General features: G+C 43.2%; 1 pseudogene; it reads right to left on the bottom strand.

The window, feature by feature from the left end:
* Positions 1-5,837, bottom strand: part of LOC132406571 (unconventional myosin-Va-like) — a 140,452-nt pseudogene extending 134,615 nt beyond the window's left edge.
* Between the last annotated feature and the right edge of the window lie 14,200 nt (positions 5,838-20,037).

Below are 20,037 nucleotides of genomic sequence, written 5' to 3' on the forward strand. Positions count from 1 at the left end.
TAACAGAATCAATGAAAGACTACAGTGCAAAAGACATCAAACTGTGCTAATACAATAATAATAATAATAATAATAATGATTAATAAATAAAACAATAAATATTGAAAACATGAGAAGAAACCTTGAAAATTGAAAATGAGTCCATGGGTTATGGGAAGTGAAGCTGAATGAGGTAATCCCCTTTAGTTCAAGGGCCTGATAGCTGAAGGATAATAACTGTTACTGAACCTGGGTGTGGGTCCTGAGGCTCCTGTACTTTCTTCCTGATGCCAGCAGCAAGAGAGCATGGCCTGGATGGTGGGGGCCCCTGATAAAGGATGCCACTTTTCTGCAACAACGTTTTGTGTAGATATACTCAATGGTAAAACCATTTCAACAACAACACACACAAAATGCTGCTGGAACACAGCAGGCCAGGAGAAGCACTGTCGACATTTCAGGCCGAGACCGTTCGTCAGGTAAAACCATTTAAAGGCATGAGCAGGGTAATTTTGTTGGCTGACCCCCACCACCACTCACTCAAATCAATTAACTTGAACAAAGCTCTCGCTGCCCCAGTGAAGCAGGCAGCATTGTCAATGAAACCACCCACCATGAACAACCTCTCTTCTCAGTCATTGGAGAGGTCTGGAAGAGGTTCATGAGAATCATTCTTGGAATGAAAGGGTTAAAGTCTGAGGTGCACTTGATGGCTCTGAGCCCGTACTCATTGGAGTTTACAAGTAGTGAGTGGTGGAGGTGGGGATCTTTTGAATATTGAAAGGTCTGGATAGAGTGGATATGGGGAGGTTTCTTATTGTGGAGGAACATGGGACCAGAGGGCACAGCCTCAGAATAGAGGAACATCTATTTTGAACAGAGAAGAGGAGGAATTTCTTTAACCTGAGGGGAGTGAACCTGTGGAATTCAATGTCACAGACAGCAGTGGAAGACAAGTCATTGAATATATTTAAAGAGGAGGTTGATAGGTTCCTTATTACAGGGAGAATGCAGGAAAATGAGGTTGTAGAGGATAATAAATCAGCTGTGATGGAATAGCAGAGCAGACTCAATGGGCTGAATGGCCCAACTCTGTTCCTATGTCTTATGGTTCCACCACCTCCTGACCACCATCCCAGATAACAGTTGAGGACAGAGTTTTTCTTTTATACATCTCCTTTCAAATTCCTTCTTCTCATTTTCAACCTATGCCCTCTTGATGTTGATATCCCTACCACGGGGAGGAAAAAAGATTCTACCTTCCAGCTCTGCCTATGCCCCTCAATTTTAGAGTAGGTGAAAAGGTCGGCACGAAATTGTGTACCATGCTGTAGTGTTGTGCTCCTCAATCCTACCATGCAGGAAAAGTAAACTCCTTTTGGTTTACTTACCACAATATGTATAGATGCTGTTAGATTCCAAAAATCTCACTCTCAGGTTGTGGAGCACTGCAGGTTCGTGCAGGTAGCTGAGGGCCGTCAAATCATTTTCACCTGTTAAAACGTCGGGGTTTCGGAGAAATGGCAGCTCCCGAGTGTTCTGGTTTATCGGATACTCCAGGTGCTGGAAAGCAAAATAAATCTCTGGCGTGAACTTCTATCATCTACATTTCCCTCCCAGTGTATGACCACAAAACAAAATACTTCTGCCAGCTGTGGGGCAGCTGGATGACCTCTTCAGAGAACTTCTTGCCACTTCTCCTAACACAACATTTCAAGTCTGAGAGGAGGATACTGGGAGAGCACAACACAGTCTGGTGACGCCGAGTGCAGATCATCACCACTATGTACCACAGAACATTGTTTTCCATGGTCACCACAACAGGATCCTTTCGTCCCACCACCCCCTCACTCAGAAGCCAAATACCAGATGACTTTGCTTCTTAAGACAGCTTGAAGCAAGCTATCATTGGGCTGTACAATTTAGCTGCCATATATTCACTGAAATTCATGGTCACAATCGACAATGGAGGCCAAGTCACTGGGTACATTTAAAGCACAGGTTGATAGGCTCTGGATTAGTCAGAGCATCAAAGGTTACAAGGAGAAGGGAGGAAAATGGGGTTGAGAGGGATAATCAATCAGCCAAGATGGAATGGCAGAGCAGACTCGATGGGCTGAATAGCCTAGTTCTGCTACTACGTCTTATGGTCTTATAAGTCCCTAACTTAACACACAGCTCTGAACCACAATCCTAGCCAATATACTCAATAACTGAAAATCTAACATACCTTATGAACATTTCCAAATTAAAGTGTAGGACAGCCTCAGACTAGACTCGCAGGGATTTCTAACCTGGAGTCCATGAACTCCTTGGTCAATGGTAAAGATCCATGACATAAAACAGGTTGGGAACCCTTGGAGTAGAGGGGCATCCATTTAAACCAAGATGAAGAGGGTGGTGAATCTGTGGAATTCAGTGCCACACTTGTGGAGGACAAGTCATTGGGTACTTTTAAGGCAGAAGTTGATAGGTTCTTGATTAATCTGGGCGAGAGGTTGTAAGAGAAGGCAAGAGGATGGGGTTGACAGGATAATAAATCAACTATGATGGAATAGTGGAGTAGACTCAATGGGCTGAATGGCCTAATTCTGCTCCTATGCCTCATGGTCTTAAAGAGTCAAATCAAAGCGGGGACACAAACTCAAACTTCAACCATAACAGAGCAAGTTCAGAATAAAGGAATATACAACATTGAAAACTGCCTCACCAGCCCACCATATTGTTCCCATAGGCTAATCCCATTTGCTGGCATTAAGGTCACATTCTCCAGTACCTTTCCTAACCAAATAGACATCTAAGTATCTTTTAAACATTGTAATTGCATGCCTTGCCGCCACCTCCAATGGCAGCTCATTCACCACCCTCTGTGTGAAACCCCTGTCCATCAGATCTCCATCCTTACACCTGTACCTTCAAGTTCTAGACTCGGGAGTCACTCCTCAGCCTCCCACATCGTACTCTCTCCTAGCAATTACAGCTCTCCATTCCGAGCAACACCCCGGTGAACCTCTCCCACTTTCTCTATCAAAGTGCATTTATGTCACCATTCACAGTAAGTACGAAGACACACAATAGAATAAATGAAACTACACCCAACATGACAGGCAAACAACCGATGTGCAAAAGACAGCAAATCACACAAGAAAAATAATTTAAAAAGCAATAAATATTGAGAATGTGAGATGAGGAGTCCTTGAAAGTGAGTCGGTAGGTTGTGGGAACAATTTAGTAATTAAACCCCTCTGGTTGAACAGCCTGATAGCTCAACCTGGTCATGTGGGACCGGAAACTCCTATAGTTTCCTCTAATGGCACCAACGATGGTGGGGGTCCTCGACGATGGAAGGCCTGATATGAAATTCTCCGTGCTGCATAGCCAATGCAGTACAACTGCAACATTACATCCCTATTCAAACTCAATTCCTCGGCCTACAAAGGCAAACAGACAAAATGCCTTTTGCTCTCTTCTATCTAATTCACCTGTGTCAACACTTTCACAGAGTGACTTGTACCTCAAAGACTCTACAATACTCCTGAGGTCCCTACCACTTACATGACGTCCTACCAAAATCACTTATCAGTAGCTCAAATCTATTACTGTGCCAGCAATCACCAACTAGGGTTTGGTTCCTGCCACTGAGTTTACGGAGTTTGTACGTTCTCCCCATGAGTGCACGGGCTTCCTCCCACATTCAAAGATGTACGGGTTAGGGTTAGTGAGCGGTGGGCATGTTACGTTGGTTCTGGAAGCATGGAATCAATTGTGGGATGCCCAGAGCATATCCTTGGACTGTTGGTCATTGGCACAAATGACAGATTTCAGCATGGTCTGCTCCTTCCTTGTACGCATGACAAGTAAAGCCAATCTTTACCTTTACAATTCCAGGGATCACCAATTGGGATTCAATTCCTGCTAATCAGAAATGTTTTGATTTTAACACAAATGTGCAAATTGAAATGCAGAAATGTAGAGAAAGGACTGCTCAGCTTTAAAATTAAGGCAGTGTGCTTCCAGCATTTAATTTTCAGATTTTTCTCTCCTCAGATGCTACCTGACCTCCTGTGCATTTCTAACATTGTCTTTTTTTGCTTTTACTTCAAGGCCACAACCAAGCTTAAAGCATAGTCAAACTTATGAAACAACTTAACACAATATCAAAGGCCGACATTGAAACACAACAAGACACTTGTCTGAGGGCAATCAAGAGAAAATCTGCAGATGCTGGACATCTGAGAAACACACACAAAATGCTGGAGGGACTCAGCAGGCCAGGCAGCATCTATAGAAAATAGTAAGTCAGTGGTTCAGGTCAAAATTCTTTGGCAGGACTGGAAGGAAAAAAAAAGCTGAGGAGTAGATTTAAAAGTTGGGGGGAGGGGAGAGGGAAACACAAAGTGATAGGTGAAACCTGGTTGGGGGGGAGGAGGAGAAATCAAGTAAAGAGCTGAGAAGTTGATTGTTGAGATGGGGTAAGAAAGGGAAAAGGAGTTGGGAAATGGTGAAGGGGAGCTGGGGTGTGGAGGCATTACCGGAAGTTTGAGAAATCGATGTTCATGCCATCAGGTTGGAGGCTACCCAAACGAAATATAAGGTGTTGTTCCTCCAACCCAAGTGTGAAATGAAAGCGATGCGGTTGAGGGCAGAGTTGATGGTGGAGAAAGGAAAGCCCCTTTCTTTGAAAATGGGGGACATCTTCTTCGTTCTAGAATGAGAGCAGATGCGGCAGAGAGACCTATTTTTCCCAGTATGTAAATACAAACTTGATTCGCTCTCGCTGTCATGGTTAAAGTTGCATTTAGATTCAGCCCATGATATTTTAAATTAAAAATCTTAAACTTAGACTACGATCTTTTGCTCCCAATACTTCATATTCATTGCTCCAAGATTAATGTGAGAAACATTAATCTGCAACATTTATTCTGTAACCTTCTGAAACTGAAGTTGCAAGGTATTATACATTGCTTAAACTTACAGTTCCATCTTCCAGTTTAAGATATAGAATACAGTCCTCTTCCTTGTAATCTTTAGTTAGCTCAGCAGATTTCCATACATCCTCAGGGTCAGCAATCCACACCTTGGTTGACTGAAATAATAAACAAGCAAATATTATCAAGTTCTACCTTAAACACACCAATATGATTACAAAAAAACACAAGCTAAAAATTCATTGGCCATTGGTAACACAAAACCTCACTTTCAAGGACTCTACACCATGCTCTCAATATTATTTAGTTTTTTTGTATTTACACAATTTGTCTTTTGCACGTTGGTTGCTCGTCCATTTTGATTGTGTGTAGTTTTGTATTGATTCTGAGGTGCTTCTTTGATCTACTATGAATGCCTGCAAGAAAACGAATCTCAAGGGTTGTATGTGGTGACGTGTACTTTAATAAGTTTTCTTTGAACTTTTAAAACCAGCTATATAGCGGTGTCGTACGTTCTGTAAATACTGAAAACCCAGAGTAATACACACAAAATGGCAGGGGAACTCAGTAAATCAGGCAGCACCCAATGGAGAGGGATAAACAGTCGACTATTGACTATCGAGACCCAGATCTGCTTGACCTGCTGAACCTCTCCGGCATTTTAAATGCATTACAGCAGAGTCGTACTCTGCTTCCAGAATTAACACGCGGACTTCAGCAGGGTTAATGTCAGGGTTCAGGTACACAAGACGGCAGACGCTGGAATCCAGAATGCATAGAGCACTGGAAGAATTCAACAAGTCAGGCACGATCTACAGCACACAGTGGCTTCGAGTCAAGACCCTTCGAGGGACTCAGTCCAAACAAAAATGTCATTTGTTATTTCCCTCCATGGATCCTGCCTGACCTGCTGAGCACCAACAGCTCCATCGGGGCAGCGTGGCAGTGCAGCCCCAAAGGAGCCCCTACAGATCCTCTGACTCTGTTGGTGATTGGTGCAAAATTATGCATTTTTCTGTATGGAAATAACTCTGAAAATGTGTTGCTCAGATGGTTGATTGTTGGGTTGAGCTGTTCTCTGATCTTCGCAATCCATTTGCAGACATTGACGATCTTAGTATTGGGACAAAACACTGGCAAATAGATCGCCAGGATCAGAGAACAACTCAACCAAACCATTTCACTAAGTTTTGATGTACGTGTGCTAAATAAAGTTAATCTAGTTTAAGGTTTTTTTTAAATCAAACTGGGCTTCGGCAAGGTAAGTGGGTATATGGACTTGGTTGTTGGTTTTTCTTTGCGGAATGGAGGGTTAGTGTTTTGCTCCGGGGGTCGGATATGGGAATCCTGGGAACCTTCCAGTCTCCCAGATGGCCATGTCTGTGCCAGGTGCACCGAGATGCAGCTCCTGAGAGACCGTGTTAGGGATGTGGAGCTGCAGCTTGATAACCGACAGCTTATTCGGGAGAGCCAACAGGAGACAGAGAGGAGCTACTGCAGGAGTTAGATAAGCGGGTAACTGTCAGGGAAGGGAAGGGAAGAGCTCAGATAGTAGAGAGCAGCCCTGTGGCCATCCCCCTCAGTAATCATCATCTTGTTTTGGATGCTGTTGAGGGGGTGACCTGACAGAGGACATTGATCGGGCTCTGGCACTGAACCTGGTTCCGTGGTGCAGAAGGGAAAGAGGAAGATGAGGAATGCGGTAGTCATAGGGAATTCCATAGTGAGGGGAACAGACAGGAGGTTCTCTCAGCCTGATAGAAATACCCTCATGATGTGCTGTCTCCCAGGTGCCAGGGTGCAGGATGACTCGGATCGGGTGCAGAGTATTCTGAACAGAGAGGGTGACCAGCCAGAAGTCTTGGTACACGTTGGTATCAATGACATAGGTAGAAAAAGGGAGGAGGTCCTGAAGAGAGAGTTCAGGGAGTTAGGTAGGAAGATGAAAAGCAGGACCTCCAGGGTAGTGATCTCAAGATTTCTGCCTGCGCCATGTGTATCAAGTGCAAGAATAGCATGATCAGGCGTATTAATGTGTGGCTGAGAGACTTGTGTAGGGGGCAGGGATTCAAATTCCTGGATCATTGGGGTCTCTTCTCCGGGAGGTATGACCTGTACAAACAGGACAGGTTACACCTGAACCCAAACGGGTCCAATATCCTAGTGGGCACATTTAATAGAGCTGTTAGGGAGGGTTTAAACTAATTTGGGAGGGGGATGGGAACTGGAGTGATAGGGTTGAGGAAGGAGAAAACAGAAATAAATCAAAGATAGCATACAACAGATTATTGAAAGAACAGGCAGGAGATGAAGCTTAATCACAGTCAGTGGCATGAGTTACAGGGCAATAGAGGCGCGGTGCAGTTAAATCTGAAAGCAACAAATACTGGGCTGTAAGTGTTATATTTGAATGCATGCAGCATAAGGAATAAAATGGACGGTCTTGAAATTCAGCTACAGATTGTCAAGTATGACATTGTGGCCACCTCTGAAACTTGGCTAAAGAATGACCGTCATTCGGAGCTGAACATCCAAGGATATACTGTATATCGGAAAGATAGGTTAGTAGGCAGAGGGGGTGGTATGGCTCTGTGTGTAAGAAATAACATTAAATCATTAGAAAGAGATGACATAAGATTGGAAGGTATAGAGTCTCTATGTGTTGGGTTAAGAAATGGCAAGGGTAAAAGGACCCTAATGGCAGTTGTATACAAACCTCCAAACAGCAGCCGGGATGTGGATTACAAATTACAGCAGGAGATAGAAAAGCCGTGTCAGAAAGCCAATGTCATGATAATCATTGGGAATTTTAACATGAAAGTGGATTGGGAAAACCGGGTCAGTACCGAACCTCAAGGCAGACAATTTGCAGAATGTCTACGGGATGGTTTTTTAGAACAGCGTGTTGTTGAGCCCACTAGGAGACTGGCTGTGCTGGATTGGGTGTTGTGCAATGATCCAGAGGTGATAAGAGAGCTTTAGGTTAAGGAACCCTTAGGGAACAGTGATCACAATATGATAGAATTCACATTGAAATTTGAGAGTGAAAAAGTAAAATCCAATGTGTCAGTATTTCAGTGGAATAAAGGAAATTACAATGGCATAAGACTGGCCAAAGTTGACTGTAAAGGGATATTTGCAGGAAGAACAGCAGAGCAGCAATGGCTGGAGTTTCTGCGAAAAATGAGGGAAGTGCAAGACAGATATATTCCAAATAAGAAGAAATTTTCAAAGGCAAGAAGGACACTACCGTGGCTGACAAGTGAAGTCAGAGCCAAAGTAAAAGCAAAAGGGAGGGCATACAAGGAAGCCAGAGCTAGTGGGATGATAGAGGATTGGAAAGCTTTTAAAAACTTGTGAAAGGAAACTAAGGTGGTCATTAGGAAGAAAAAGATGAATTATGAAAGGAAGCTGGTGACTAATATTAAAGATACTAAAAGCTTTTTTAAGTATATAAAGGGTAAAAGAGATTCAAGGGTAGGTATAGGACCAATACAAAAGGACACTAGAGATATTGTAATGAGAGATGCCGAGATGGGAGAGGAACTGAATGTGTACTTTGCATCAGTGTTCACAGTGGAAGACATCTGCAGTGTACTGAATATTCAATGGTATCAGGGAACTGAAGTTTGTGCAGTGAAAATTATAACTGAGAAGATGCTCAGGAAGCTCAATAGTCTGAGGGTGGATAAATCTCCGGGACCTGATGGAATGCACCCTCGGGTTCCGAAGGAAGTAGCTGGAGAGATTCTGGCGGCATTACTGGTGATCTTTCAGGAATTCTGGCATTGTACCGGATGACTGGAAAATTGCAAATGTTACTCCACTATTTAAAAAGGGTGGGAGGCAGCAGAAAGGAAACTATAGACCTGTTAGCCTGACATCAGTGGTTGGGAAGTTGTTGGAATCAATTGTTGGGGATGAGATTACAGATTTCCTGGAGGCACAGGCCAAAATAGGCCAAAGCCCGTATGGTTTCCTGAAAGGAAGATCCTACCTGACAAAACTACTGCAATTCTTTGAGGAAATTACAAGCAGAGTAGACAAAGGAGATGCAGTAGACATGGTGTACTTGGATTTTCAGAAGGTTTTTGACAAGGTGCCAGACATGAGGCTGCTTAGCAAGAGAAGAACCCATGGAATTACAGGGAAGTTACTAGCATGGGTGGAATATTGGCTGGTCAGCAGAAAACAGAGAATGAGAATAAAGGGATCCTATTCTGGCTGGCTGCCGGTTACCAGTGGAGTTCCACAGGGGTCGGTGTTGAGACCGCTGCTTTTTACAATGTATGTCAATGATTTGGATTACAGTATTAATGGATTTGTGGCTAAATTTGCCAATGATACAAAGGTAGGTGGAGGAGCAGGTAGTGTTGAGGAAACAGAGAGCCTGCAGAGAGACTGAGATAGTTTAGGGGAATTGTCAAAGAAGTGGCAAATGAAATACAATGTTGGAAAGTGTATGGTCATGCACTTGGTGGAAGAAATAAATGGGCAGACTATTATTTAGGTGGACAGAGAATTCAAAATGCAGAGATGCAAAGGGACTTGGGAGTCCTTGTGCAAAATACCCTAAAGGTTAACCTCCAGGTTGAGTCGATTATGAAGAAAGTGAATGCAGTGTCAGCATTCATTTCTAGAGGTATAGAATATAAGAGCAGGGATGTGATGGGAGTAAGACATAAAGTATTGTGTGCAGTTTTGGGCTCCATATTTTAGAAAGGATATACTGACATTGGAGAGGGTTCAGAGAAGATTCACGAGAATGATTCCAGAAATGAAATGGTTACTGTATGAGGAATGTCTGGCAGCTCTATTCCCTGGAGTTCAGGGGAATGAAGAGGGATCTCACAGAAACATTCCGATTGTTAAAGTGCCTGAACAGATTAGATATGACAAAGTTATTTCCCATGCCAGGGGATTCTAGGGGCAAGAGGGCACGACTTCAGGATTGAAGGACGTCCATTTAGAACTGAGATGCATAGAAATTACTTTAGTCAAAGGGTGGTAAATCTGTGGAATTTGTTGCCACGAGCAGCTATGGAGTCCATGTCATTGGGTGCATTTAAGGCACAGATAGATCAGTTTCTTGATTAGCCAGGGCATCAAAGGTTATGTGGTGAAGGCAGGGGAGTGGGAATGACTGTAAGAATTGGATCAGCCCATGATTGAATGGTGGCGCAGACTCAATGGGCTGAATGGCCTACTTCAGCTCCTATACTTTATGGTCTAAACTATATACATGTCACTATATACAATCCCAAGATTCATTTTCTTGCTGACATACATAGCAAATCCAAGAAACACAATAGAATCAATGACAAATCACACTTAACAAGATAGATAAACCCCCATGCAAAAGAAAACACACTGGAAATACAATAAATAAGCAAGAAATGGAGAGCATAAGCTGAAAACTCCTTGAAAGTAAGTCCATAGGTTCTGGGAATAGTTCAATGATGGGGTGAGTGAAGTTATTCCCTCTGGCTCAAGATCCTGATGATTGAGAGGTAACAACTGTTCCTGAATCTGGTGGTGCGAGTCCTGAGGCTTCTGTACCTCTTTCCCGATGGCAGCAGGAAGAAGAAAGCCTGGCTTGGGTGGTTGTGGCCCTTGTTGATGAAGCTGCTTTCTTGCAATATTTAGATGTTCATGTAGATGTGGTGAATGGTGGGAGGACCTTACCCATAATGGTTCTAGATTGCCTCACTAAAGGAGACATTGTCTCTACATCCAGGCCTTTCAATAGGTTTCAATGAGATTCCACCCCCGTCCCCATTTTTCTGAATTCCAGTGAGTACAGGCCCAGAGCCAAACACTCTTCATATGTTAGTCCTTTTCATTCCCAGGATCATTCTCATGAACCTCCTCTGAACCCTCTCCAAAACCTTTCTTAGATAAAGGGCCCAAAACTGCTCACAATACTCCAGGAGCAGTTCAACAATGTCTTTGGAAAACTCAGCATTACATCATTGTTCTGAAATTCTAAATTAATGTTAACATCGCATTTGCCTTCCACACCACTGACTCAACCAGCAAGTTAACCTTTAAGGAATCCTGCACGATGACTCACAAGTCCCTTTGCACCTCTGAGTAATGATTCCCCCCCCCCCCCATTTAGAAAGTAACTTTAGAAAATATCCTTCTGGACTAATCTTCCAATATGTGTTTCCTTCAGCTAACAATTCCTTCTCTCAATGGTTGGCATAGCCCTAGACAGGACCCAACATGCTCCTTCCACCTCACTCCTCACATATTATTCTGCCCACTTTTGTATTCTGGCATCCTCCCCCTGTCCAGTCCTGAAGGGTCTCAGCCCAAAACAACAACTCTTCATCCCCTCCATAGATGCTCCCTGACCCGCTGAGTTCCTTCAGCATTTTGTGTGTTGCTTTGGATTTCCTGCGTCTACAGACATCTACATACTAGAATTTGTGTTTTCACCCCAATGTTCAGATTCAAATTGACTAACTAAATCAGAACTATGTACAAGTTAGAGTTGGTGGCCACTCAGCCCTTCAAATCTGCTTCACAGTTCAGTAAGATCACAATCAAGTTTATTATCAATGCATCATGAAATTTGTTGGTAATGGCAGCAGTACAGTGCAAGATAAAAATTTACTACAAGTTACAAAAAAAACCAATTAATAATACAAAGAGGGACAGTGAGATAGTGTTCATAGTCTGTTCAGAAATCCAATGGCAGAGGGGAAGAAGCTGATCCTAAAATGTTGAGGGTGCATCTCCAGGCTCCCTGATGGTGGTAAGGAGAGGACATGTCCTGCATGGTGAGGATGGCAGCTTCCCAAGGCAACTCCTCGACAGTGGGGAGGGTTGTTCCTGTGATGGAGCTGGCAGGGTTTACAAGGCTCTGCAGCCTCTTGCGACCTTGTGCCTCGGAGTCTTCATACCATTCGGGCAATGCAACCAGTCAGGACACTCTCCACAGTATGCAGAACAATGCAGCTCAGGAACAGGCCCTTCAGCTCACAATATTGTGCCAAGCTAATTAAATTAGTAGTCAAATGGCCACCTTCGGCTTGCACAATGTCCTATATTTTCCTTCACATTTGTGTATCTATCTAAGTGTCTCTTAAAAGTTAACCTCTACCTCCACCCCAGACAGTGCATTCCAGGCTGCTACCACTGTAAAATAAAACAGACATACAGTACACCTACGCTCCTCAATCCTGCAAACCTACAAACCTACAAGTCAGATCTCCCCTCAGCTGCCACTCCAGAGAAAACAACCCTAGTTTGTCCAACCTCGCATTGTAGCGCAAGCCCTCTAATCCAGGCAACATCCTGGTAAACCACTTCTCCATCCACCCAAAAGCCTTGACATCCTTCCTGTAATGGAGTGACCAGAACTACATGCAATACCCCTAACCAGAGTCCGCAATACCCGAAGCCTGGCCCGACACCTTGCCCTATTGTCCTGTTTATTATTTATGTAATGTCTGCACTGTTTTTGTGCACTTTATACAGTCCTTGGTAGGTCTGTAGTCTAGTATAGCTTTCTCTGTGTTGTTTTTTTTACGTAGTTCAGTCTAGTTTTTGTACTGTGTCATGTGAACCCTGGCCCTGAAAAACGTTGTCTCATTTTTACTATGTACTATACCAGCAGATATGGTCGAAATGACAGTAAAAAGTGACTTGACTTGATAAAGCTGCAACATAACTTCTTGACTTTTGAACTCAATACCTTGATTAATCTGCATTCTTAACCACCCCTTCAATCTATGTATCCACTTTCAGGGAGCTATGAATTTCAACCTCCAAGGTCCCCCTGCTCATTTACACTTAAGGAACTTCCCCTTAGCAGTGTACTGCCTCTTTATACTTGACCTACCAAGATGCAACGCCTCACAATTGGCTGGGTTAAACTCCATCTGTCATTTCTCCGCCCATATCTATAAATGATCTACATTGTGCTGTATTCTTGGACAGTCTTTTACACTATCTACATACAACACCACCAATTTTTATATCTATAAACTTACTAACCCATCCTTCTACATTTTCAATCAGATCATTTATATACACACACACACATCACGAACAGCAAAGATCCTAGTACAGATCCCTGCAAAACACCACTAATCACAGACCTCCAGTGAGAACAAGTCCCTTAGAGAACTATCCTCTGGCTTGTCCATCAAGGACAGTTCTGAATCCAAACTGCCAATTCACCATGGATCCCAGGTATCTGAGTCTTTGGGATGAGCCTCCTATGAGGGAACCTGTCAAATGCCTTACTAAAATCCATATAGACAACATCCACTGTTCTACCTTCATTGATCACTCTCATCATTCTGTCAAAAAAACAATGTTATTAAGACATAACTTGCCCCGCAAAATGCCATGTCAGCTCTCCCCAATTAGGCCATGGTTTTCCAAATGCTCATAAATCCTATCCCTCAGAATCCTCTCTAGTAACTTCCCTACACTGACATGAGATTCATCGATCTATAGTAGAGTGCATGGTAGGTACATCTGTAGGAATTTGCTCGTCTTTGGTGACACACCAGATCTCCTCAAACTCCTAATGAAGTATCATTGCTGGCATTCCTTCTTCACGACTTCAAACTTTGGGCCCAGGACAGGTCCTCTGAGATGTTGACACCCAAGTGGATCACCCTTGGTAGTGCTAACTCCTCAACGAAAACTGGTGTGTCTCTCCTGACATCCCAATCTTGAAGTCCTTCATCAATGCCTCTATAGGTGGAGCTATATACTACACCCCAATGCTGATACAAGATACAAAAGCCTGGAAGTACATCCCACCAGGCTCAAGGATAACTTCCAACCTACTATCATCAGACTCTTGAAGTCTTGTAAAATAAGATGGACTCAGCCTCAATCTACCTCATGATCTTGCAGTTTATCGTTTACCTCCATTGTATTTTATCCGATAGCTTTTACACTTTATTCTGCATTATGTTTTACCGAGTTCAGCTCAATGCACTGTCTAATGATTTGATCCCTATCAACAGTACACAAAACAAGCTTTCCACTGTATGTAGGACTAAAAGAAATAGGAGCTGAATTGGACCACTTAGACCATCAAGTCTGCTCCACCATTCCATCATGACTAATTTTTTAGCCTTCTCCACCCCATTCTGCCGCCTCATCCATAAGATATAGGAGAAGTAGGCCATTCAGCCCATCAATTCTGCTCTGCCATTCAATCATCGACTGATCCAATTCCAATCCCCACTCTCCTGCCTTCACCCCCATACCCTTTGATGCCCCGGCTAATCAAGAACCTTTCTATCTCTGCCTTAGATACACCCACTGACGGCCTCCACAGCTGCTTGTGGCAACAAATTCCACAGATTTACCACCATCTGACAGAAGTAATTTCAATCCTGAAGTCCTGTCCTCTTGTCCTAGAATCCCCTGCCTTGGGAAATAACTTTGCCATATCGAATCTGTTCAGGCCTTTTAACATTTGGCATGTTTCTATGAGAAACCCCCTCATTCTCCTGAACTCCAGGGAATATAGCCCAAGAGATGCCAGACGTCCCTTAAATGGTAACCCTTTCATTCCTGGAATCATTCTTATGAATCTTCTCTGAACCATCTCCAATGTCAGTAGCGTCCTTCTTCCATTTGAAAATTTCTTCTTATTTGGAATATATCTGTCTTGCCCATCCCTAATTTTTTGCAGAAACTCCAGCCATTGCCGCTCTGCTGTCCTTCCTGCTCATGTCCTTTTCCAGTCAACTTTGGCCAATCCTCCTCTCATGCCATTGTAATTTCCTTCTGGCATTCCTCATGCTATTGCAATTCTGCCTTCTCCCCATTAGCTCTGGCACCCTGACAAACCAAGAACCTATCAACCTCTGCTTTATATGTACCCTCCGACTTACCTCCACAGCTGTCTGTGGCAACGAATTCCACAGATTCACCACCCTCTGGCTAATGCGATTCCTCCTCACCTGTGTTATAAAAGCACATTCCTCTACTCTGAGGCTGTGCCCGCTGGTCCTAGACTCAACAATAAGAAATATCCTCTCCAAGTGCCCTCTGTCTAGGTCTTTCAATAAGATCTGCACCCACCCACCCCCCCACCCCCATTCTTCTAAACTTCAGTAAGTACAGTCCCAGAGCCATCAAACACTTCTTATACATTAACCCTTCCATTCCAGGGATCACTTGCACGAATCTCCTCTGGACCCTCTCCAATGCCAGCACATCTGTTCTTAGATAAGGGGCCAAGATTAGTCACAATACTCCAAGTACATTCCAACCAATACCTTACAAACCCTCAGCATTACATCCTTGCTTTTATATTCTCACACTCTCAAAATGAATGTTAACATTGCATTTGCCTTCCTTACTACTCAGTCAACTTTCTGCACAAATCTGCACAAGGACTCCCAAGCCCCTTTGCACTACTGTTTTTGAATTTTCTCCCCATTTAGAAAATAATCTACACCCTTCTTCCTTCTACCAAAGAAAATGACCATATCCTGTATGCCATCTGCCACTTCGTCCACTCTCCCAGTCTGCTCAAGTCCTTCTGCAAACTCCATGCTTCCTCAACACTACCTGCCCTCTTCACATCTTTGCTTTGTCTGAAAACTTGGCCACAAATCCATCAACTGTGTCATCCGAATTACTGATGTAACAAAAAAGAATTTTAATACATACGAAGATAATAACCAACTAAATGTCAGCTGGGACCAGAACCACTTAGGGGAACTGGGAAGACACCCATGGTTGAACCGTGTGTCACAGGTGGATGGGACAAGGAGATATGGGAGGGAAGGGTGTTTGGGAAAGTGGACAAAATTGAGAGGACCAGAGGATCAGAAGGAGTGGGGCAAAGGGAAAGAAAGGAAGAATAAATCCAGAAAACATGGTTAACCAAAGTTGGAAAACTGTTTCTGCCATTAGACTATCTAGTTCAGGAGTTCCTGCCTGGGGTCCACAAGCCCTAACTTATTGGCATTGGTCCATGGCATAAAGAAGGTTGAGAACCCCCAACCTAGGAGAATATGAAAAATTTTTCCTCTGGTTTGCATTGGACACATGTTAACATCAACTACAAGGTTCGTCCTGTGGTCATATGGTAGTGCCATCGTCTTCAGACTCCCTTCTTCCATGAAATTATTTATTTCCCAGCCAGTGAAGTGTGAATATTCTATACTTGCTTACTATCACCAAAAGGGTGAGTCAGTGCTATTGGATTGGAGTGTAAGATTGTTATGTTTCTTGTAGTTTAACTTTCCTATGCTTACCATAGCCTATATACATACAATTGTTCAGTACATTTTCCAGTAATTATAGTACAACTTTTATAGAAGCTCTAGTTTTTTTGCAATAGGTGTCATATCACTTGCACCTGGCTCTTTTGTAGGTTAATTAATATCACTGAAACATCGTTAACTTTTTAGTCAGAACTAGCTTTTATATAAAATGAATATGATATCTTTATTCTCTGTCTGTTTGTTCGTTATTCCTGTAGCACTTAATGGGATGTATGGGGTACCTACTGATGGGTAGCACCACTGGTGAAGGGGCTTGTCATGTCCATGCTGGGGCAGCTCACTCACCTTCAGTCCCCACCAGACACTCAGCTCTCACCTGTGGCTCTGAGTAGCCGTTTGCATGTGAATGTGGCCACTCCCCGACACACCACTTCGACAGGTGGGCTAAACCAGGTGAGCACAGCAGGCAGCCTCATACCCTGCTGAGATGGGGACTTGCCTGCCCGGCAGGCAAAGTCAACTGTGGCGGACTGGGCAGATGAGATCTACAGTGAGATCCAATGCTCCGGTCCTGCGACGCTGCATGGAGACACAGACGACGTCATGTCATCCACTGCACCCCAGTTCGTGGCACTTGAACTCTGACGTCTGAGGACAAGAGAGTGGAATTGCCCTAGTGCAACGGCTTTTCCCACTTAGACACTTCCGCACAGGTTTCCACAACCACCACTCAATAAAGATTTCTTAAATGTTCAGAGGTTCATTTATCATCAAATTATGTATCCCTATAAAACTCTGAAATCTGCATTCTCCAGATGGTCACGAAACTAAGAACATGAAGGTCGTTCAGAAAGAAAAATGAAACCCATCTCCCCAGTACAAAAAGAATGGCGTCCCGATCATACCCCCCAAAACTCCCCCTCCCCCACACAAATGGAGCAGGAATATCGACCCCCAAAACCTACCCTCTCTAACACAAATGGAGCAGGAATATTGACCCCCAAAACCCACCCTCCCCCACACAAATGGAGCAGGAATATCGACCCCCAAAACCCACCCTCCCCCACACAAATGGAGCAGGAATATCGACCCCCAAAAACAACCCCTCCCCCACACAAAAACTAATAGAACATCAATCTCCAAATACCCTCCCCTCACACAATAAAACAGAAAAGGAACAGGCGACTAAAAACACAATATAAAAACCATAAATCTGAAGCGTCCACAGTCTATAAATGCAACAGTCCAATCCATAAACACAGAACCACGATACAATCCTCCAATATCACCCACATTCATCGAAAGAGAAGGACACTGACTAAATCATACATGAGCCACAAAACCTATGGCTTATTCTGAACTTCCCAACCCCTGGATCACAGAGCACCAAGATCCAACAGTACCATAGTAAAGAGGCTCTCAAATAAGCTGAAAAAAAGTCAACTTCAAATGAGTTACAATCCGAGACGGCAATTTCCACTGTGGCATCTGCTCAAGTCTTTTCATGAGGACTTCTGACACTCGAGAGTGAAATACGTATACTATGAGGCACTAAAGATTTCTCTCAAGAAAAACAGGAATCCATGTAGGAACATTTGGCACCTAAAGACTTAAATACGAGAATAAAAATAGAATTTACAACATAAATAAACTTCAGTGTAAACCAAATTCCTTGAAATATCCATCCCGGAAAGCACAACGCAAACAAAATTAATTTTTGTGGTTAAGTCATCAAGCTGTAATTATGGCCTGACATTATAAATTCAGTTTGACCTCATGAGACCTCAACTTTCAACATGTTTTACAGTGAAGCTAGTTTGCAAATAGCTCATGTTACACATTGCATCAAATGACTTCAGTCTACCTGCAGACAGGATCACCAATGTCAACTTCAGTTACTTGTGCATGTAGCTACAACCCACAAATCTCCAAGCCAGTGTCAAGCCTCCACAGTCTGAATGTTGAACGGGGAGTTAGTGTTGGCACCGTCATTATCATCTCTAAATTTCAACCAATTTCCCCTGCATTCAAATTACTGCTTTCTTTGTTGGAACTCATTTGGCATTGAGTTCTGGTGGAGATAGACCACAAAGAGAGAAGCAAAATGGTGGCTGTCCTTCGTATCCGACAATGACAGGAGAGTTTTTAAAAAACCTGTACAGGAAAGTTTTTATAAAGTGGAAAAGCCATTGCACTGGGGCAGTTTCACACTCTCGACTTTGGAAGTCCGGGTGCAGTGGTATGGGTGCTCATCACAACTTCTTCTGGCGCATTGACATGCCCTTTGCTCTCCATGGCAAAATATGGTGTATTAAAAGAGGTTGCTATAAGAACATTTGTGATAGCTTCAATGCAGAGAATCTGTGGAATTCATTGCAGTCAGACAGCTGTGGAGGACAAAGCATTGGGCATACTTAAAGTGAGGGCTGATGGGTTCTTGATTAACATAGGAAAATGCAGGGGAATGGGGTTCAAAGGGACAATAAATCAGCCACGATAGAATGGTGCAGACTCGATAGGCAGAATGCCCCAATTCTGCTCCTATGTCTTATAAATCCAGAGGGCAAATTTAATTAAATTCAGTGCCTGCATTTGCACAGCGTGAAAGATAAATACCAAAAGGTCTTTAAAATAATTGGTACAGTCATCTGAACTTTTCATTATACTACTGTATATCAAATTAAATGACAGAGCTCATTAATGCCTTAAAGAATGGCATATTCCAATGGTGAAGCTTTGGCACGAATATAGAATCAGATTTATTATCACACCAGATTTATTGTGATGTTCAATTTGTTTTGCAGTAACAGTACACTGCAAAAATAGAAAATAATTTTTGTAATTTACCACCTCAAGATAATGTTGTAGCTCTATAAAACCCTGGTTAGATCACACTAGGAATAATGTGTTCAGTTCTGGTCACCTTATTGATGGGAAGGACGTGGAAACTTTAGAGAAGGTGCAGAGGAGATTTCAGGATGCTGCCTAGATTAGAGACAGAGCATGCCCATAAGACATAGCAGCAGAATTAGGCCATTCCACCCATTGAGTCTACTCTGCCATTCCATCATGGTTGATTCTGGATCCCAGTCAACCCCATGGACCTGCCTTCTCCCCATATCCTTTGATGCCCTGACCGATCGAAAACGATCAACTTCCACTTTTAATATACCCACTGACTTGGCCTCCACCACACTCTGTGGCAGAGCATTCCACAGGTTCACTATTCTGTCTAAAAAAAATCCTTCTTCCCTCTGTTCTAAAAGGTCGTCCCTCAATTTTGAGGCTCTGCTCTCTAGTTCTGGATACCCCCACCACAGGTAACATCCTCTCCACATCTACCCTACCTAGTGCTTTCAACATTTGGTAGGTTTCAATGAGATTCCACCGCATCTTCTAATTTCCCCTGAGTATAGGCCCAAAGCTGCCAAACGGTCCTCAGATATTAACCCCTTCATTCCCAGAATCACCCTTGTGAACCTCCACTGGACTCTCTCCAATGACAGCACATCCTTTGAGATCTGGGGCCCAAAACTGCTGACAATACTCCAAATAAGACTAGTGTCCTATAAAGGCTCAGCATGATCTCCTTGCTTTTATACTCCATTCCCCTTGAAATAAATGTCAACATTGCATTTGCCTTCTTTACCACAGACTCAACCTGTAAATTAATCTTCTGGGATTCTTGTACAAGGACTCCCAAGTCCCTCTGCACCTCTGATGTTTGAATCTTCTCCCCATTTAGATAATAGTCCACACTATTATTCCTTTTACCAAAATGCATTATTATACATTTCCCAACGCTGTATTCGATCTGCCACTTTTTTGCCCATTCTTCCAATTTGTCCAAGTCCTGCTCCAATCACATTGCTTCCTCAGCACTACTGACCCCTCACCCATCTTTGTATCAT

The sequence above is a fragment of the Hypanus sabinus genome, chromosome 16 (genome assembly GCF_030144855.1).
Source record: "Hypanus sabinus isolate sHypSab1 chromosome 16, sHypSab1.hap1, whole genome shotgun sequence".
Taxonomy (NCBI): Eukaryota; Metazoa; Chordata; class Chondrichthyes; order Myliobatiformes; family Dasyatidae; genus Hypanus; species Hypanus sabinus.